Source organism: Panulirus ornatus, chromosome 7 (assembly GCF_036320965.1).
Source record: "Panulirus ornatus isolate Po-2019 chromosome 7, ASM3632096v1, whole genome shotgun sequence".
Taxonomy (NCBI): domain Eukaryota; kingdom Metazoa; phylum Arthropoda; class Malacostraca; order Decapoda; family Palinuridae; genus Panulirus; species Panulirus ornatus.
The window spans coordinates 46,705,348-46,725,898 of NC_092230.1; the positions used below are offsets into that span (position 1 = coordinate 46,705,348).

Sequence of the window (20,551 nt, forward strand, 5' to 3'; positions counted from 1 at the left end):
ATAAATAAAATAGGAAAGTGACCTCGTCTCTAACCTGTGGCCAGAGTCCCACATTAGGAGAACAGTCAAGGAGACCAACTGTCTGCTGGCAAATATCAGAAGTGCGTTCAAGTATATGGGTAAAGGAATATGTAGTTAGCTCTTCACATCCTACATAAGATCAAAATTAGAATATGGGTAACGAAATATATAGTTGGCTCTTCACATCCAAGATGAACACTAGGATATGCTTCTCAAGTTTGGTCACCGCGCATGAAGAAGCACAAAGAGCTGATAGAGAAGGTCCAGAGGAGAACATAAATGGTACCAGAAGTAAGAAACCTTGAGTTATAGGGAAAGGCTAGAGGCTATAATTTTGCCCCTTCACTGATGAGAGAAGAGTGAGGGGTGACCTGATCCAATCTTTCAAGTTTCTGAACAATATTGCTAAAACGAAGATAAGTGAACATGGCTTTAATACAACAACCAGAAATTCATCCCCGAAGAAGAAACTCAAGAAAAAACGTAAAGAAGTTTTTTTATGATATAAGAATGGTGGATGAATGGGGTAAACTGAGTTGTGAGATGGTGAATGTGGACAACATACACTTTACAATATGGGAGAGTAGGGAATGTTCAAGAGATGGGGCTCCGCAAATGTATAACTCCCTCCCCGTACTGTACAACAGATAATAACTCCCTCCCCGTACTGTACAACAGATAATAACTCCCTCCCCGTACTGCACAACAGATAATAACTCCCTCCCCGTACTATACAACAGATAATAACTCCCTCCCCGTACTGTACAACAGATAATAACTCCCTCCCCGTACTGTACAACAGATAATAACTCCCTCCCCGTACCGTACAACAGATAATAACTTCCTCCCCGTACTGTACAACAGATAACAACAAGACCAGTTCCCTCCCAACCACTATAATCATCCACATTCAGCTGACCTCATACTGACCTCCACCTGTTATGTGTGTGAAGGTTTCTTAACGCCCCCTCTCCACCTTTTCATTGTTTTATCGCTTCTGTTGCTCGTACGTCCCATGGTTTGTCTTAACTCTTGGCGAAGGTTAAATACATTAACCGTTAACTGTTAACAAAATAATTTACACACACACAGACACACTCAGGAGTAAAGATGTGGTACATATATACAAGGTTAGGAGATGGGGCAACACCAGTGTACAACTCTCTCCCCGTAACTCATACACACAGTTAACCTTCAGCCACACACCAGCGTCGCTAACAAGAGTAACCTACGCGATGCTGAATATACGCATATACATATATATATATATATATATATATATATATATATATATATATATATATATATATATATATATATATATATATATATATGGCACAGAGTATTTTCTAGGTGGTAGAAACTTCTCCAAGGACAAGGTGAGTTTATAAAGTCAGGGAGCCAGTGTCCCTCACATGTATGAGTGTGTGAGGAGGAAGTAGGAATATGAGGCACTTGTGTCCCTCGTTCTCCCGTCATCAGCTGAACATCTCCCACACAAGCGACCAACCTCCCCTTCCTCAATGAGGTGGTGGGACGAACTGAGCCGTCCAGGGAAAATCCTTCTTTCTCCTTCAAAATTTTGGGAAGTGGTTATACAGGAGGAGAGGATTTCCAGGCCCCCCCCCACCTTCCCCTTTCCCCTCCCCGACTATCTAAAGTGTTCATCACCTCCACAATGGAAACATCGTCTCAATTTGATGTCATTACGGGGTTTTAGAACATATAATTTCCCCCGACAGAGGGGTTCGAACCTCTCCCCTTCGTGTGGGGAGCTGGGTAAGCTAAAGCCTACTTATTTACGTACCCAGCTCCCACACAAGCGGTATAGGTTCGAATCCCGCTGTCGTAGCAAGGTACATATGTCATGTTCTCTGAAAGTGCACTCTCATTGTTCTATATTCGGCCTGTTCTCGAGTTATGGTGTTCACGGGAACATGTTCACACAGCTGCTTCGTGGTCCACCACGAGCTAACTGGCTGGCTGGTGGTTTGGGCTTGCGGCCCATCAACTGCCAGGGTCATTAAAGCCGTCAACACGAAGCTAAATCCACCAATCAGAGAACCCGTAACACCTTCTGCAGGTGTTAATGATCATTGCAAGATCACAGACACACTCATTACGCATGCGCTCCATCCCCACGCCAGGAGATCAATTTAAGGCAATTTAAAAAAGTTTATAAACTCAATAATTTGAGAAAATAAAAGTATTTCATGATATATTAGTCTTCCAACAATACACTTGTGTTATAAATCTAAACTTCCTACCTTTCAACACTCGAATCATAAAATAACACATGAAAAAAAAATTCTAAAATACAAATCTGTACAATTACGCTCCACAAAATTTGATTCGTCGGTTACCTGTCAAACCTCTGTCAGTTATTCTGTCAAGTCCTGTCACTGAGGTATCGTGCTAACCATAGAGACAGACAGACAGACGCAGGAGTGACAACAGAAGGTCACACATACACCCAGGGTAATGACGGGTCACAGTAACGAGATGGGCGGGTGGCGTGTGTTTACCAGTGGCAACCAGAAGGCTCTTCGTACCGTCCTCATACAGAAAGCGAGTGATGGAGGAAGGTTTCTAGGCCGCAGTCAGCTGAGGGCCAGCTTAAATGGAGTGACATTTATATGGCTGAGAAGCAGAGGAGATTACACGCCATTGGAACCTTTACAGGCCGAGTTAAGAGGGTAATAAGTGGGGTACGACAAGGCATAGTGTTGGGTCCACTTCTATTTGTGATACTGTAAATGACTCGCCCGGTGGAATAAAATCTTTCCAAAACATGTTTGCTGACGATGCCAAGATTATGAATGAAGAGCCGAGTCACAGGATGTACAGTGTGTTACAAGGAAGCGCAGGTAGAGGGCAGCAGTGGTCGGGAATAAAAGCTAACAAACTTCAGTTCAACTGAAATCAAAGTAACGAATATGGCGACGATTGTTACGAGAACCAGAGATGAAATGTCTCAGTACAGTATATGGCATAAGGTGGGCTGATCGTATAAGGAATGACACTGTAATAGAGAGAGAGAGGTGTGGCAATATGCGAAGTCTGGTTGAGGGAGGTGACCAGGGTGTGCTGGTATGGTTTGGACATATGGAGAGGATGAGTGAAGAAAGACAGACTGTGAGGATCGACGTACCGTAAGTGGAGTGCCAAGGTGTACACATTACTTGCCTACGACGCGACCCCTGCCACGCATCTTACATAACTCAATCCCACATTCATCTGGGACTGACCTCAACCATCATATCTAGTTTTCTTTTAAATGTTTCTGTTGTCAATCCACGCATTTCTCTTATTTCTCCTGGTATTTTGAGTTTCTCCATTTTACTGAAGCCTCGTATATTTTCGTCAGGTAACATTTGATACATTACCAGGTATTGCTCCAGACTTGATAATTCTGTACCTTCCTCGCTGAGATGCTTTCAGATCTCATATATTATTCCTGATGCCCTCAATTTGCTGCCATGCATATATCATCTTATATTCTTCCCTCCTTCTTTCTGTGTGGTAAAGTTCGAGGACCTTCAACCTCTCGCGATGGTTCAGCTCTTCCTGATCAACAAGTCTGCTCGCGAAGCGTCGCTGGATTCTCTTTTAACTCGTTTCTGGCTATTTCTTACAAGGGTGAACCACTTAAGTAAGACACAAGTAATAAACTTTGCTTCTTACGTATACATTAAACATCATAATCATTTCTTTTCTTACATCTCTCGTTGTGGAAGTTCTCATTATCATACCACTCGTTATTTAGCCTGATGGCGCTACCTTGTGAATGTATTCCTTGAAGTTAAGTTTCACATCTGCTGTTACCTCCTGGATCTGTGCCACTCTCTTCGCTTTCTATCTCCTTCTTTGCTTCGTTGGGTGACAACCATGTACTGTTAGTCGTTCCATGATGTCTTTCCTCAAACTTATCTTCCATCATTTTCGTCGGGTTTCCTTCTGCCTCGTCCGTAGGTTACCTCATGACTCTGCAATTTGTATGTCTTTTTTTTTTCCCTCATCTCGTCATTTTCCTGACGCTTGCGTATATTACAACACACCTGATTTCAATGTGTATTAATGATGATAACTATTGTTATCATCATTATTATACACGTATATATATATATATATATATATATATATATATATATATATATATATATATATATATATATATATATATATCACATAACACTACCCAGGAGTATGTATGTTCACAATCTGGTTACATGTATTTTTTGTACAAGTACACATCTGTACACACGTGTCCATGATAGTGAACGCATATGATAAGTGTGTCCCAAGACTGTACATCAAGGTAGTACATAAATGTACTTCTTTATGCATGAGTACATGTGTATATAAATGTGTACATATGTGGTAGTAGGTCCATAAACACCTCAATCTCGACATATGGTTGTGTGAAGCGCAACATCAATCACGTGTATCTATTTGTCTATCTATCCATATCTATCTACCAGACGTCAGATACAGTTCCATGTCAATCTGTCTGCCCTCCCCCTAGTCAACCCTCCCCCCTAGTCAACCCTTCCCCCTAATCAACCCTTCCCCCCTAGTCAACCCTCCCCCCTGGTCAACCCTCCTCCCTAGTCAACCCTTCCCCCTAATCAACCCTCCCCCTAGTCAACCTTCCCCCCTAGTCAACCCTTCCCCCCTAGTCAACCCTCCCCCCTGGTCAACCCTCCCCCCTAGTCAACCCTCCCCCCTAGTCAACCCTTCCCCCTAATCAACCCTCCCCCTAGTCAACCCTCCCCCCTAGTCAACCCTTCCCCCTAGTCAACCCTCCCCCCCTAGTCAACCCTCCCCCTAGTCAACCCTCCCCCCTAGTCAACCCTCCCCCCTGGTCAACCCTCCCCCCTAGTCAACCCTCCCCCCTGGTCAACCCTCCCCCCTAGTCAACCCTCCCCCTAGTCAACCCTCCCCCCTAGTCAACCCTTCCCCCTAGTCAACCCTTCCCCCCTAGTCAACCCTCCCCCCAAGTCAACCCTCCCCCCTAGTCAACCCTCCCCTAGTCAACCCTCCCCCCTAGTCAACCCTCCCCCCTGGTCAACCCTCCCCCCTAGTCAACCCTCCCCTAGTCAACCCTCCCCATAGTCAACCCTCCCCCCTAGTCAACCCTTCCCCCTAGTCAACCCTCCCCCCTAGTCAACCCTCCCCTAGTCAACCCTCCCCCCTAGTCAACCCTCCCCCCTAGTCAACCCTCCCCATAGTCAACCCTCCCCCCTAGTCAACCCTTTCCCCCTAGTCAACCCTCCCCCCTGGTCAACCCTCCCCCCTGGTCAACCCTCCCCCTGGTCAACCCTCCCCCCTAGTCAACCCTCCCCTAGTCAACCCTCCCCATAGTCAACCCTCCCCCCTAGTCAACCCTCCCCTAGTCAACCCTCCCCCTAGTCAACCCTCCCCCTAGTCAACCCTTCCCCCTAGTCAACCCTTCCCCCTAGTCAACCCTCCCCCCTAGTCAACCTTCCCCCCTAGTCAACCCTCCCCCCTAGTCAACCCTTCCCCCCTAGTCAACCCTCCCCCCCTAGTCAACCCTCCCTCCTAGTCAACCCTTCCCCTAGTCAACCCTCCCCCCTCGTCAACCCTTCCCCCCTAGTCAACCCTTCCCCCCTAGTCAACCCTCCCTCCTAGTCAACCCTTCCCCTAGTCAACCCTTCCCCCCTAGTCAACCCTCCCTCCTAGTCAACCCTTCCCCTAGTCAACCCTTCCCCCTAATCAACCCTCCCCCTAGTCAACCCTTCCCCCTAATCAACCATCCCCCTAGTCAACCCTTCCCCCTAGTCAACCCTCCCCCCCTGGTCAACCCTCCCCAGCCGTTCCTATCCTCGGCCTCTTGTGTTTCCTTCAACTTCCTCCGCCTCCTCCTCCTCGACAGCACCCGGCGCCCTTAGCCCCGCCTCACATACTAGCACGCCGTGCCAGCTGGTCACCTTCCTGCTGGGGTCCAGCTGGAAACAGATCCTTGACGTCATATCTCGCGTCTTCCGTTCCCTGTGCAAGACATTGCCACCTCTGCCTTTTCTTATCAGTTCTTCACGATAAGGATGTGTGTCACGTTTGAATCCTTTCTTATCTCTTGTTTCTTATCTTATCTAGTGACCCGCAGGTGTTATCATCGGGGCAGCCTGGTTAGCCGTGGTCTTGGCCAAGTCTCTGATGCGTATATCAAACTGGGTCTTAGGAAAGGCGTACGAAAATGATCCCTTTGCGTATCAATGATACGCTCTTATTCTTCAGTGTTGGGGACTGGATACTGAAGTTTGTATTGGATTTGATGATTCTGTTGTGCATGTCCGTCTGCTGTAGATTTTCATTAAGAGATTAAACCCGAGTATTCATGTTTACTTCCTTGTTTTATGGCCGAAAAGTAAATTACTCGTCCCTCTTGTGGGTCAGAAGAGAAAACTGGTAGTTCCCGTAACTTATCCTCTGGCTGTGTTCTCGTTCGACGTCCAATTTACTCATTCGTGTATCTTTCCTGTCTGTAATGTCCGTAGTTCGGCACATCTTATCGTACATCCTTCTAATCTGTAATGTCCTCAGTTCGGCATATCTTATCGTACATCCTTCTTATCTGTAATGTCCGTAGTTCGGCATATCTTATCGTACATCCTTCTTATCTGTAATGTCCGTAGTTCGGCCTACCTCATCTTTTCCACTTGGTGGGTAATAATAGTCTCATCTGTTGGCCGTGTGGTGTCTGTTCGCCGTATATATACACTGTTGAGTACAGTGTATATATATATATATATATATATATATATATATCTTCCAGCCGTTGCACTTCGCCTGGAGCAGCTGGGGTCATGACCCCGGCTAATAACTGGTCACATCAGCTGCTGTATCTGTGCCACTTCCGTCCTCTTGCGAACACTTCCCACTTCCTCACTTCACATATCACATAGTGTGATTACCTCAGTCACCTATAGCACTTCGCCACCGTCTCGCGAGCGCCAGTCTTGGATCACCGGGCACTGATGGATGGTACAGAGCCAAACATCTCAAAATATCATCTTATTCTTCATTATGAATCAATCTATCAATGACGTCTCTATGTACCTCTTGTCTCTCATGGGTCTGCCTATGTCAAGACTACGTACTAGTTTTCTTACGTCTATTTGAAAGTACTATTGATGACGAGTTTCACGACAGGAATTGAGTAATTCTGATATCTCCAGCATTTTCCTGCGTCTGATACTTAAATGCCCCAGGCACATTTTCGCCATATTTTCTTCGTTTGTCCTTCTTGGCCATTTCGGTCTTTTTATATCACCCTATTTTCGTTACGCTTGACGCTTTCCTAAATGTCTCGCAGAGAATAATGCATCGCTTCCTCGTCAGTTAGTTGATCTCTCTCTCTCTCTCTCTCTCTCTCTCTCTCTCTCTCTCTCTCTCTCTCTCTCTCTCTCTCTCTCTCTCACTGGGAAGTATATACCTGTACAGAGCTAATGTGGCACATTGCTCAAGGAACTTCTCACGCCAAAGGAGTCTACATTGCCCTGCTGCTGGAAGTAGCGCAGTCCTAGGCTGCAGGAGCCTTTAGAAATGTCCCTGGTAACAGCAGGACACTTCACAGAAATTAATCCTGTGGTAATTACATATGCATCTATGCAGAAATTAAGACTCAGCTTCAACAGATATTACATATATTGATAAGCTTACGATAAGCTTATGAATGAGTCACTTCTGAAGTGTATATCATCAACTGTACTGGCTTATCTTTAGTATCAAGCTGGACCCAACGCCGTGTTCACCAGAATCCTGGACCCAACCCCGTGTACACCAGAATCCTGGACCCAACCCCGTGTACACCAGAATCCTAGACCCAACCCCGTGTACACCAGAATCCTAGACCCAACCCCGTGTACACCAGAATCCTGGACCCAACCCCGTGTTCACCAGAATCCTGGACCCAACCCCGTGTTCACCAGAATCCTGGACCCAACCCCGTGTACACCAGAATCCTAGACCCAACCCCGTGTACACCAGAATCCTAGACCCAACCCCGTGTACACCAGAATCCTGGACCCAACCCCGTGTTCACCAGAATCCTGGACCCAACCCCGTGTTCACCAGAATCCTGGACCCAACCCCGTGTTCACCAGAATCCTGGACCCAACCCCGTGTACACCAGAATCCTGGACCCAACCCCGTGTACACCAGAATCCTGGACCCAACCCCGTGTACACCAGAATCGTAACCCGTGTATATAAGGTTATAATCTTCATGTGATGTTCTTCTTTGGTTCTTGGTTCTTCTTTTGTTCTTCTTGGTTCTCGTCTCGCAGAATCGCGCTATGTCCATGTTCGATCCCGTCTATCAGTTCCACTATTATTCTCCTAATTCATCATTAATGACCCATCGCTTGTGGCTGATCTATTTCTGATCCGTAGTTCAAATCCACATTCGTATCTACGCCATATTGTCGTCCGGTTATGAGGCCGGGTTTGCGTTACGTGTGCGTATGCGTATCTGTCTCCCCCCCCCCCGCCCCCCATCGTGGCTTGTTAGGGCACATCCTGGTCTCACGAAACTGGTAATTAAGTAGTGGTGGTGCCATCTGGACGCACATGACGGAACCAGGACGAGATCGTGAGGCAAACTATCCAGTCGGGTTAAATTGCCGAACGCGTCTGCTGGCTCACACTTGTTCTGGCCAGGTTGAGGCTACAGTAGAGGAGGTAGTGGGTGGTGGAATGATGAAATGAAGCCGTTCTTCCCCCAGTGTCCCTGGCGCTACCCCGCTTTGCGGGGAAACGGGGAAGGGATATACCTATTCATCAAAGGAAATAAAAAAAACATCGTACATTTACCCCGAACAATGTCACTGCCGCTGCTACACTGCTGGTGGAACAGTGACTCTCTCGCAGAGAGAGAGAGAGAGAGAGAGAGAGAGAGAGAGAGAGAGAGAGAGAGAGAGAGAGAGAGAGAGAGAGAGAGAGAGAGAGAGAGCGTACCACCATGTCATGACATCAACACCTGGTAACCTTCCTGGTTACAACCTGGTAACAAGACACACATGGCTCACTCAGGTATGTCTGCCTCCCTCATGACAGCTGGGACAGCTGGGACGCAGTCCCCACGCTGGGATGGGACGTCCGTGCAAACTAGTATCCCTAATGGTTTACTTGGTCCAGGTTTACGTGACGAGAATACGCCTGGTGTACAACGTCGAGGTTTACACCACGAAACTAACAATATGTTGCACAACTTTGAGCTTCATTGATCGTACGATTAATTCATAAACGCTAAATAAAGATTAATAATGAAATAGGAACAGAAACCCCACACTGTGAGAAGAGCATTCATCTGTGTATATGGTGAAAGTACGAATATATGATGGAAAATATAGTTAAAATTGAAAAAAAAACTATAGTCAAAATTTAGAAAACTCTATTTCCAATCGTGTTCTTTCATAACAACCAAAATCTACAACATCATTTAAGAATCTACGAGAAATTGAGTATTTCAAACGAATAACCACATGTGGTTCGTGATGGGATAAACATATAGTCTACAATGAATAAGTGTCGGAAAAAAATGGTTAGGTTTATTTTTTTTAAGTTATCTTGTGATGGAAACACCTGAGCCATGTTCCTCTGTGATGACACATGGAATAATTATTATCTAATTACTTTTGTATGTTTGGTTGGCAGTGTACACGTACAGGCTCACTGTAGCGGTATGGACAATTGTAATTTCAGTATCTCTAGGTGGATAATGTAATTTACGAAGCGTATGCTAATTCGCTTCTTTATCCGGACATAAGTAATTCAACACAGAGGTACAATGGCATTATGTTAAGCCTACGGAATGTAAACATTAATTACATTACTCTTAAAACACAACCCTTACTCAGATATGACGAAGGATTACTTTATTACATTACTCTCAAAACACAACCCTTACTCAGATATAGTGAAGGATTACTTTATTATTACATTACTCTCAAAACACAACCCTTACTCAGATATGATGAAGGATTACCTAATTACATTACTCTCAAAAGATAACCCTTACTCAGATATGATGAAGGATTACTTTATTATTACATTACTCTCAAAACCCATCTCCCACTCAGATATGGGGAAGGATTACTTACTTTTCAATTACGGTATAGTTATTGGTTACTTTATCTAGAACATGTTTATCTATTTACTAGCTGGGGATTTTCTTGCCTTTCATAAAATATCTACAATTGGAAAAGGGTAAAAATATTTACACAAAATTAAAATCAAAACAATACAATGAATTTAAAAACAATGATCAAAATTCTTATATTCACATCAAAATAATATCAAAAACATATATTCCATAGAATAGTGATTTACTTCGGGAAACCAACGATATATATATATATATATATATATATATATATATATATATATATATATATATATATATATATATATATATATATATTTTCTTTTTTTTTCTTTTAAACTATTCGCCATTTCCCGCGTTAGCGAGGTAGCGTTAAGAACAGAGGACTGGGCCTTTGTGGAATATCCTCACCTGGCCCCCTTCTCTGTTCCTTCTTTTGGAAAATTAAAAAAAAACGAGAGGGGAGGATTTCCAGCCCCCCGCTCCCTCCCCTTTTAGTCGCCTTCTACGACACGCAGGGAATACGTGGGAAGTATACTTTCTCCCCTATATATATATATATATATATATATATATATATATATATATATATATATATATATATATAATCTGGAGCTGTTCGGTTAAACCATCAAATGAAGGTGAAGGCGACCGTATAGACGAGATCACCTGTGTCCGGTTAGGACTTACGAGTCGAGTTGATCCGAATCCCGTGGCTGTAAATCCCATTCTTAACCGAACTGTGCGAGATAACACTGTTAAGAAGGAATTCAATCCTCTATATTTTAGCATCGGAGAATATCACAATCGAGAATCCAATCCTCTATATTTTAGCATCGGAGAATATCACAATCGAGAATCCAATCCTCTATATTTTAGCATCGGAGAATATCACACTCGACCAGACTGATTCATGGCCTTTATTGGGTTAATACGTTTATAAATAAGGACTCAGCGGTGTCCCGAAGAGCCATTTAAGGCGTATTAAAATCCGGATTTCCTGTGGGCGACTGTGAATCCGTATTTGTCGCCTCAAGAGACAGGCACATGGCTGCTGCTGCTGGTGGTGGTGGGCCCAGGCTGGGGCGCGCGCGCGCACACACTGCGATAGACGGAGGCGTCTCTATCTTTGATCCGTCGTGTTGGCTGATAGACGGAACACCACCGACAGATGTTCACGTTCTTATTAAGACATCTGGACACGACAAGCAGCAGGTGTGTGTGTGTGTGTGTGTGTGTGAGGGGGAGGAGGGGGGGGGAGGGGTCAGGGGAGGGGTACAGCTACCGCCACACCTGAGCTACCCCCCCCCCTCCCTCCCCCTTGTTGCCGCTCTCTTGCCCACTCCATCACTTTCTCGTAAGTCACTTAAACCCACACTTAAGTCAAGGTCTGGGGCTGTAAGTCAATGTCTGGAGGGCTGTAAGTCAATACCTGGGGTTTTAAGTCCGTATCTGGGGTTGCAAGTCAATATCTGGGGTTGTTAGTCAATATCTGGGGTTGCAAGTCAATATCTGGGGTTATAAGTCAAATTAAGGGGCTGTAGGTCAATGTAAGAGGCTGCAAGTAATATCTGGGACTGTAAGTCAATACCTGGGGTTGAAAGTCAATATCTGGGGTTATAAGTCAACATAAGGGGCTGTAAGTCAATATAAGGGGGTGTAAGTCAATATCCGGGGCTGTAAGCCAATACATTCGGGCTTAAATCAAAGCTGGCGTTACGGGTCATTTGGCCATCAGGAATCCCCTTTATAAGACAAGGTCAAAACACACTGGTTAATACTTCCATAACACTCACGGATAACGAGTCGTGTTTGGACGGCTTCAAAAGACTACGGAACGAGACAACACGGTGTTCGATCCTGTTCCCCACAGCACTTCGATGCTTCAATAGAGTCGAGCATATCTCAATCCCTCGGTGGATATTCACTCAGTTGTCCTTATACATCAAGTTGGTCCAGTGTGGACCCCGTGTTTTGACAGTCCTGATCACATCTCTGGTCTTCTCTCGTCCCGTCGCTGTATCGGATCCAAGCGAATCGAAACCTATAAATATTTGTCGATGCTCTCCACACGGACCAAGAGGATCCGAACCCTCCCTTGGCTGAGATCCCGTTACTATAGCTCTTCAAACCCCCTCTTCCCCCGCACCCTCCTGCCTTCCTGTTGATTCACCTATACAAGCAAAGCGACCGATCATATATATACACCCGGGCCGAGCAAACGCGCGCGGTACACCGTTCTCTTATATCGACCTAAAGAGACGAATATGTGTCCTTCCCAGCGATCGCGAGGCCAAGAAAATGTATATTATAGATGTATCAAGAGGAAGATGCGTAGCGTTGTGTTAGGTTAATCGTATATAAGGGACGATGTTAAGGGAGGGTAAGGGACTGGCAGTCGATCCCGAGAGAGAGAGAGAGAGAGAGAGAGAGAGAGAGAGAGAGAGAGAGAGAGAGAGAGAGAGAGAGAGAGAGAGAGAGAGAGAGAGAAATCGCGGTGTGTGATGTTTGCTCAACAGTTTATGGAGCGGCATCAAGCCATTATTTATCCTATGAGTAAGGCGAAGGCGTGGCCGCCATCACAACACCTCACAAAGGACCTGATGATTTAGCAGAGACCCCGACAAACCCGCCACACTCGGCCCGTTTTCTTCCCCAGCAGACGGTAGAGTTGTCTCGAACTTTCTTCAATACAAAATACTTAATAAACATGACGCTCACAAGTCAATCATTTCCCCACGATAAAAGAAAAAAATATAGACTATTTCCTATTAGAATTTACCCGGGAAATGTCTTAAAACAATCCAGGTCATGAACCGAGGAGGAAATATGGTCAGGAATGCAGCTAAGATAAGTCTGGTAATCTGGCGGAGAAGTAAATCAAACTGTCTCACCAACGAGACTGGATCCGATAAGGAACGGTGAGACGGCGCCATTTTCTCGGCTTTCAAAACATAACGCCATGTGTACTGTGCCTGCTTCCTTCTATCTTTAAATAAATACTACAAAAGAAAAGAAATAATATGTTCAAACATAGGTCTGCTAAGAAGACAATATACGGGCTTCAAGAAAATATCTACACAAAGAAAAAAGGTGTAAAAATCGTCGTATCAACACTTAACGGAAAATGTGTCCGATCCAAAATTGTCTTTTCAATTACTTTATCCTATTATGGCGTAACCTCACATGTACACACCATCACACGTACACACCCTCACACGTACACACCATCACACGTACACACCCTCACACGTACACACCATCACACGTACACACCCTCACACGTACACACCATCACACGTACACACCCTCACACGTACACACCATCACACGTACACACCCTCACACGTACACACCATCACACGTACACACCATCACACGTACACACCCTCACACGTACACACCATCACACGTACACACCCTCACACGTACACACCATCACACGTACACACCATCACACGTACACACCCTCACACGTACACACCATCACACGTACACACCATCACACTCCCTACTGCATCACGTGTCTGTGTGTGTGTGTGTGTGTGTGTGTGTGTGTGTGTGTGTGTGTGTTTAAGCTACGTTTGATAATAATAATAATGATGATGATAATAATAATAATAATAATAATAATAATAATAATAATAACAATTATAATAACAATAATAATAATGATAATAATAATAATGATAATGATAATAAAAATGATAAAGATGATGATAATAATGATAATGATTATAATAAAACACTTCTGCTACTACTACTTATAATAATAATAAATAACTGAATAAATACATGAAGTAGTGGATTCTGGGGCTGTATAACTGAAGGTGATTAACAGAAAGACTTTATACAAACACAAGATTGAAGGTTGGGTAAATAACCTACACCAGCTGGGATGATGTAGACAATGGTTGGGATGGCACTGTTATTGTAGCGGTCTGTACCAGCTGGGATGACGTAGACAATGGTTGGGATGGGATCCAGGCAGTTATGATACTGAACTGCAACTCGGGGACGAGGGATCTCTAGCGGCAGGAAGTGATGGTGGCGAGGTGCTGCTCCAGCTTCCCACTAAACTGTATGATGAGGTCTAGGTGATGATGCTGGGGGGGGGGGGGGGGGGGGGGGTATGAAGACCACAACACCAGGGTGTTGAACACCTCTTGGTAGGTGGTGTAGATGTGATCCAAGATGACCCCGCATCACATCTTCCTGTACACCTTTCCCAGCGAAGTGGATGACGAGGTGGATGACGGGGTGAATGACGTGGTGGATGACAGGGTGGATGACGAGGTGGATGACGCGGTGGATGACGAGGTGGATGAAGGGGTGGATGACGGGGTGGATGACGTGGTGGATGACAGGGTGGATGACGAGGTGGATGACGAGGTGGATGACGAGGGGGATGAGGAGGTCTGCCAGGTGGAGGAGGAGACACAGGTAGGTGTTCAGGTGGGATAAAACTGACGAAGATGTTCTTGTGTTCACAAGCAAGGAAGAAGGAAGGACACGGACGCCCTCCCTCATGATGTGATGAGGGAGGACGCGGACGCCCTCCCTCATGATCTGATGAGGGAGGACACGGACGCCCTCCCTCATGATGTGATGAGGGAGGACGCGGACGCCCTCCCTCATGATCTGATGAGGGAGGACACGGACGCCCTCCCTCATGATGTGATGAGGGAGGAGACGGACGCCCTCCCTCATGATCTGATGAGGGAGGACACGGACGCCCTCCCTCATGATGTGATGAGGGAGGAGACGGACGCCCTCCCTCATGATCTGATGAGGGAGGACACGGACGCCCTCCCTCATGATCTGATGAGGGAGGACACGGACGCCCTCCCTCATGATGTGATGAGGGAGGACGCGGACGCCCTCCCTCATGATCTGATGAGGGAGGACACGGACGCCCTCCCTCATGATCTGATGAGGGAGGACACGGACGCCCTCCCTCATGATCTGATGAGGGAGGACACGGACGCCCTCCCTCATGATCTGATGAGGGAGGACACGGACGCCCTCCCTCATGATGTGATGAGGGAGGACACGGACGCCCTCCTTCATGATGTGATGAGGGAGGACACGGACGCCCTCCTTCATGATGTGATGAGGGAGGACACGGACACCCTCCCTCATGATGTGATGAGGGAGGACACGGACGCCCTCCCTCATGATCTGATGAGGGAGGACACGGACACCCTCCCTCACGATCTGATGGTGGAGGAGACGAACGCCCTCCCTCATGATCTAATGAGGGAGGACACGGACGCCCTCCCTCATGATCTGATGAGGGAGGACACGGACGCCCTCCCTCATGATCTGATGAGGGAGGACACGGACGCCCTCCCTCACGAAGTGATGAGGGAGGACACGGACGCCCTCCCTCATGATGTGATGAGGGAGGACACGGACGCCCTCCCTCATGATGTGATGAGGGAGGACACGGACACCCTCCCTCACGATCTGATGAGGGAGGGAACAGCCTGGGTGGATGTGTTGATGGTCCTGACGTAGATGCAGCCATGAGGAAACCACACACTCTGACGAGGAACCAGGGGGGGGGGGGGTCACATCTGGGGGGAAGGGCCAAGGGTATGTTTAGGAGTGGAAGGTGTGTGTGTGTGTGTGTGTGTGTGTGTGTGTGTGTGTGTGTGTGTGTGTGTACACGACGCCATATTAGCCAGTGTACACTGGTGGGTGTTGACAAGGGCACCTCGATATGCGTCTCTATCCTAACTTGTGCGACTGTGTGTGTGTGTGTGTGTGTGTGTGTGTGTGTGTGTGTGTGTACTCTCGCCTCTCCTATGTTCATTATAGATTTATTCGTTTATGAATATATCATTCAAACCCTGTGAGCAAGGACGAGGATAAGGAGATTTCAACACCGTTGTGGTAATGATCCACGCCAAAGGGGGGAAGGGAAGGGAGAATAGCAGCCATGACTCTCTCTCTCTCTCTCTCTCTCTCTCTCTCTCTCTCTCTCTCTCTCTCTCTCTCTCATCGGCAACACCATCAATTCGTTTTCTTTTATATTTTTTCTTCTCGTATTTCCCAACTGTAATTGGTCCGTCTTGCTCAGACCCCAGACTTTCGCTTTTTTTTCCAATACAGATACAGTATTAACCAGTTACTTAATAATAACGGGGAAAAAAGGTTAATGTACCGTTAATGAAAGGGTAAACAGATCATAACAAACAACAAAGTCTGAGATGAACTTTAGCGCATGTTAAGTTCCACGATCCTCAACTGAAAGTTTAAGAAAACAAAAAAATGTTTAAAAAAACAGACTTCATAAGTTTAATCCTACGGTTCCTGAACTGGCTAATCTGGAAGTGAACTTTGTGGTAAGTTCAGCTATGGGGGGGGGGGGGGTGGCCCTAGCCAGCAACTTCTGATGTGAACTTCCGTGGAAGTTCACTTCAAGAAATCTCAACGCACAAGTTCAAAAATCAAACCTCACAAAGTCTTGAAATGGCCAGTTCGGATGGGAACCTCGCTGGAAGCAAGTTCAATCCCAAGTCCCTCGGCTGGCAAGTTCAAAACTGAAGCCTCTTCCAGAGGCTGAATGGAAGTTTGGATGGTATTGCAGTGGAATTTATTAAAAAAGGGGGTGACTGTATTGTTGACTGGTTGGTAAGGTTATTTAATGTATGTATGACTCATGGTGAGGTGCCTGAGGATTGGCGGAATGCGTGCATAGTGCCATTGTACAAAGGCAAAGGGGATAAGAGTGAGTGCTCAAATTACAGAGGTATAAGTTTGTTGAGTATTCCTGGTAAATTATATGGGAGGGTATTGATTGAGAGGGTCAAGGCATGTACAGAGCATCAGACTGGGGAAGAGCAGTGTGGTTTCAGAAGTGGTAGAGGATGTGTGGATCAGGTGTTTGCTTTGAAGAATGTATGTGAGAAATACTTAGAAAAGCAAATGGATTTGTATGTAGCATTTATGGATCTGGAGAAGGCATATGATAGAGTTGATAGAGATGCTCTGTGGAAGGTATTAAGAATATATGGTGTGGGAGGAAAGTTGTTAGAAGCAGTGAAAAGTTTTTATCGAGGATGTAAGGCATGTGTACGTGTAGGAAGAGAGGAGAGTGATTGGTTCTCAGTGAATGTAGGTTTGCGGAACGGGTGTGTGATGTCTCCATGGTTGTTTAATTTGTTTATGGATGGGGTTGTTAGGGAGGTAAATGCAAGAGTTTTGGAAAGAGGGGCAAGTATGAAGTCTGTTGGGGATGAGAGAGCTTGGGAAGTGAGTCAGTTGTTGTTCGCTGATGATACAGCGCTGGTGGCTGATTCATGTGAGAAACTGCAGAAGCTGGTGACTGAGTTTGGAAAAGTGTGTGGAAGAAGAAAGTTAAGAGTAAATGTGAATAAGAGCAAGGTTATTAGGTTCAGTAGGGTTGAGGGTCAAGTCAATTGGGAGGTGAGTTTGAATGGAGAAAAACTGGAGGAAGTGAAGTGTTTTAGATATCTGGGAGTGGATCTGGCAGCGGATGGAACCATGGAAGCGGAAGTGGATCATAGGGTGGGGGAGGGGGCGAAAATCCTGGGGGCCTTGAAGAATGTGTGGAAGTCGAGAACATTATCTCGGAAAGCAAAAATGGGTATGTTTGAAGGAATAGTGGTTCCAACAATGTTGTATGGTTGCGAGGCGTGGGCTATGGATAGAGTTGTGCGCAGGAGGATGGATGTGCTGGAAATGAGATGTTTGAGGACAATGTGTGGTGTGAGGTGGTTTGATCGAGTGAGTAACGTAAGGGTAAGAGAGATGTGTGGTAATAAAAAGAGCGTGGTTGAGAGAGCAGAAGAGGGTGTTTTGAAGTGGTTTGGGCACATGGAGAGGATGAGTGAGGAGAGATTGACCAAGAAGATATATGTGTCGGAGGTGGAGGGAACAAGGAGAAGAGGGAGACCAAATTGGAGGTGGAAGGATGGAGTGAAAAGGATTTTGTGTGATCGGGGCCTGAACATGCAGGAGGGTGAAAGGAGGGCAAGGAATAGAGTGAATTGGAGCGATGTGGTATACCGGGGTTGACGTGCTGTCAGTGGATTGAATCGGGGCATGTGAAGCGTCTGGGGTAAACCATGGAAAGCTGTGTAGGTATGTATATTTGCGTGTGTGGACGTATGTATATACATGTGTATGGGGGGGGGGGTTGGGCCATTTCTTTCGTCTGTTTCCTTGCGCTACCTCGCAAACGCGGGAGACAGCGACAAAGTATAATAAAAAAAAATAATATATATATATATATATATATATATATATATATATATATATATATATATATATATATATATATATATATATATATCCTAGCCTGAGCCAGGTACCCATTTTATCGACCAACCCCTAGGGGTGGATGAACAGCTGGGATGACTGTGGACCGACTGCCGCAACCAGGATTCGAACCTATGCGGTCGACCCTGGACGGGCGGCCTGTGAATGCGCTACACCACGGGAGTTGATAATGGCTACTGTATCTACCCCATGGCCTCTCTACCATGGGAATCTTGCAGCTTTGGGGCTGCACTTCACGTGGAGGAGCAGGGTAAGGTGAACTCCTCGGTCCAAGCAGGAGGTGGCTTCTCTCACTGAACTCAAATGACACTGACGTTCATTAGCTTCAAATTCAACTAACGTATTATACATACATACATACATTACATACATACATACATACATACATGTCTGTCTGTCTGTCTGTGTCTGATTATTTATGTCTGTCTGTCTGTTTGTCTGTTTGATGATTTATGTTAACTTTCTGAAAGCTGTATTGAGACGATGATGTTGGGGTTGCGTAATGGAGATATTGTAGTGGGGGAGAGTGTGGTAGTGTCATGGTATGCTGTGGTGGAGAACGCGGGGGAGGTGGTATGAAGGTGTAGAGTGTGGCGGGGATAAAATGTTGGGAGGTGTGGGTAAACAGGGAACAGCAGGAGGTTATAATGTGTTGGGTACAATGTAGTGGAGACGATGTGGTGGGGATGGTGTGGTAGTAATTGTGTAAGGGGTTAAGAGAATGGTAGGGTTAGAAGAGTGTGGTATTCTCTCACCAACCTAACAGCACTTCTCTCTTAAATACACCACACTTAAATAAGTAAGTACCAGAGAGGGTGGACGCTGACGAGCCATTTTACATCTGCCTCCACTCACATGGTTGAGCGTTCTCATGCTAAGACTGATGATCAAGATCAATTATAAGAACAGAAGTGATACTGGGGGTCGTGAACATTGCTGGAGGTCATGAACAATGGTTAGAGGATACAAGATTGATACAAGAAGTAAGGAAAATCCTACGTTATCTTTAACCTTTAAGAAAGAGGGCGCAAAAAAAATGGTCGTCACAAATTAGGTTACAGGCACTGTATCGTATGGAGTAGAGTAATATGTATGCCACATTACATGAACACTGGCTAAATTACGTCCATGATATGGCTCAAAGAAATCTAGAGGTGTTTTGGCGACCTCTCACCCTTACAAAACAACCAAAAATGTTTGTATTGTGAATCGTACGTATGTATTGGTTGTGACATGTGAAAAGACGTATTCAAAGCCACGCATTCATATCATACAACACCATGACTATAAGCAGGAGGAGTCCGGTAACGCCTAATTCTATAATATCTTATTATTGCTATACAACCCCAGAACCCCCTGTTCAAGGGGTACCACAGCCCCAAGGCTGCGCTACACCCAGTAGCAGGGAAAAGACGGGAGTCCTTTGAAGGAAAATCTCTCTGAGGGCAATGTGTCGTCTGCTGACGATAACACAACCTCGCTAAAGGCGACCTCGTACCCGGGGACTAACGTCGAGCAAGGCAGAGTCCGGTAACACCTGCAGGGCGCTATGAACACAGCTACGGGAAGAGAAACAGCACTAGCCAAAGCTGTGGACAAGGGTACAACGAGAGAGAGAGAGAGAGAGAGAGAGAGAGAGAGAGAGAGAGAGAGAGAGAGAGAGAGAGAGAGAGAGAGAGAGAGAGAGAGAGAGAGAGAGAGAGAGAGAGAGAGGAGAGGAGAGGAGAGGAGAGGAGAGGAGAGGAGAGGAGGAGGAGGAAGAGGAGGAGGAGGAGGAGGAGGAGGAGGTGAGGTGGGGTGGGGGAGGCGCAATCACCTGAGCAGGACCCAGGCGTAACCGATGTAAACAAACCGCCTGCCAATGTGTCGGTGGCGCCCCCGTGAGTGCGCATGTGTACACGCTAATGCATCTCACCGCCAGCCGATGCATCGGTAATGACTTTAATCGGGGATAAAGTGTGTCGGCAACACTGGTACCTGGGAGCGTTCGGCTCCCCAACAATAGCTATGGCCCGGGATTTTGTTCTTTGGTAATACTGGTAGCTGGAGGTGTTCGTGATCCAGGATTAGCTGTGGATAGAAATCTATTCTTCAG

The 20,551-nt window shown here is 46.0% G+C and overlaps 1 protein-coding gene and 1 long non-coding RNA gene across 3 annotated transcripts in view; one reads left to right on the plus strand and one right to left on the minus strand.

Annotated features, from left to right (window-relative positions):
* Positions 1–20,551, minus strand: part of LOC139749608 (uncharacterized) — a 192,302-nt gene that overhangs the window by 53,145 nt on the left and 118,606 nt on the right. The window lies entirely within an intron of this gene.
* Positions 1–20,551, plus strand: part of LOC139749348 (uncharacterized) — a 34,634-nt gene that overhangs the window by 11,197 nt on the left and 2,886 nt on the right.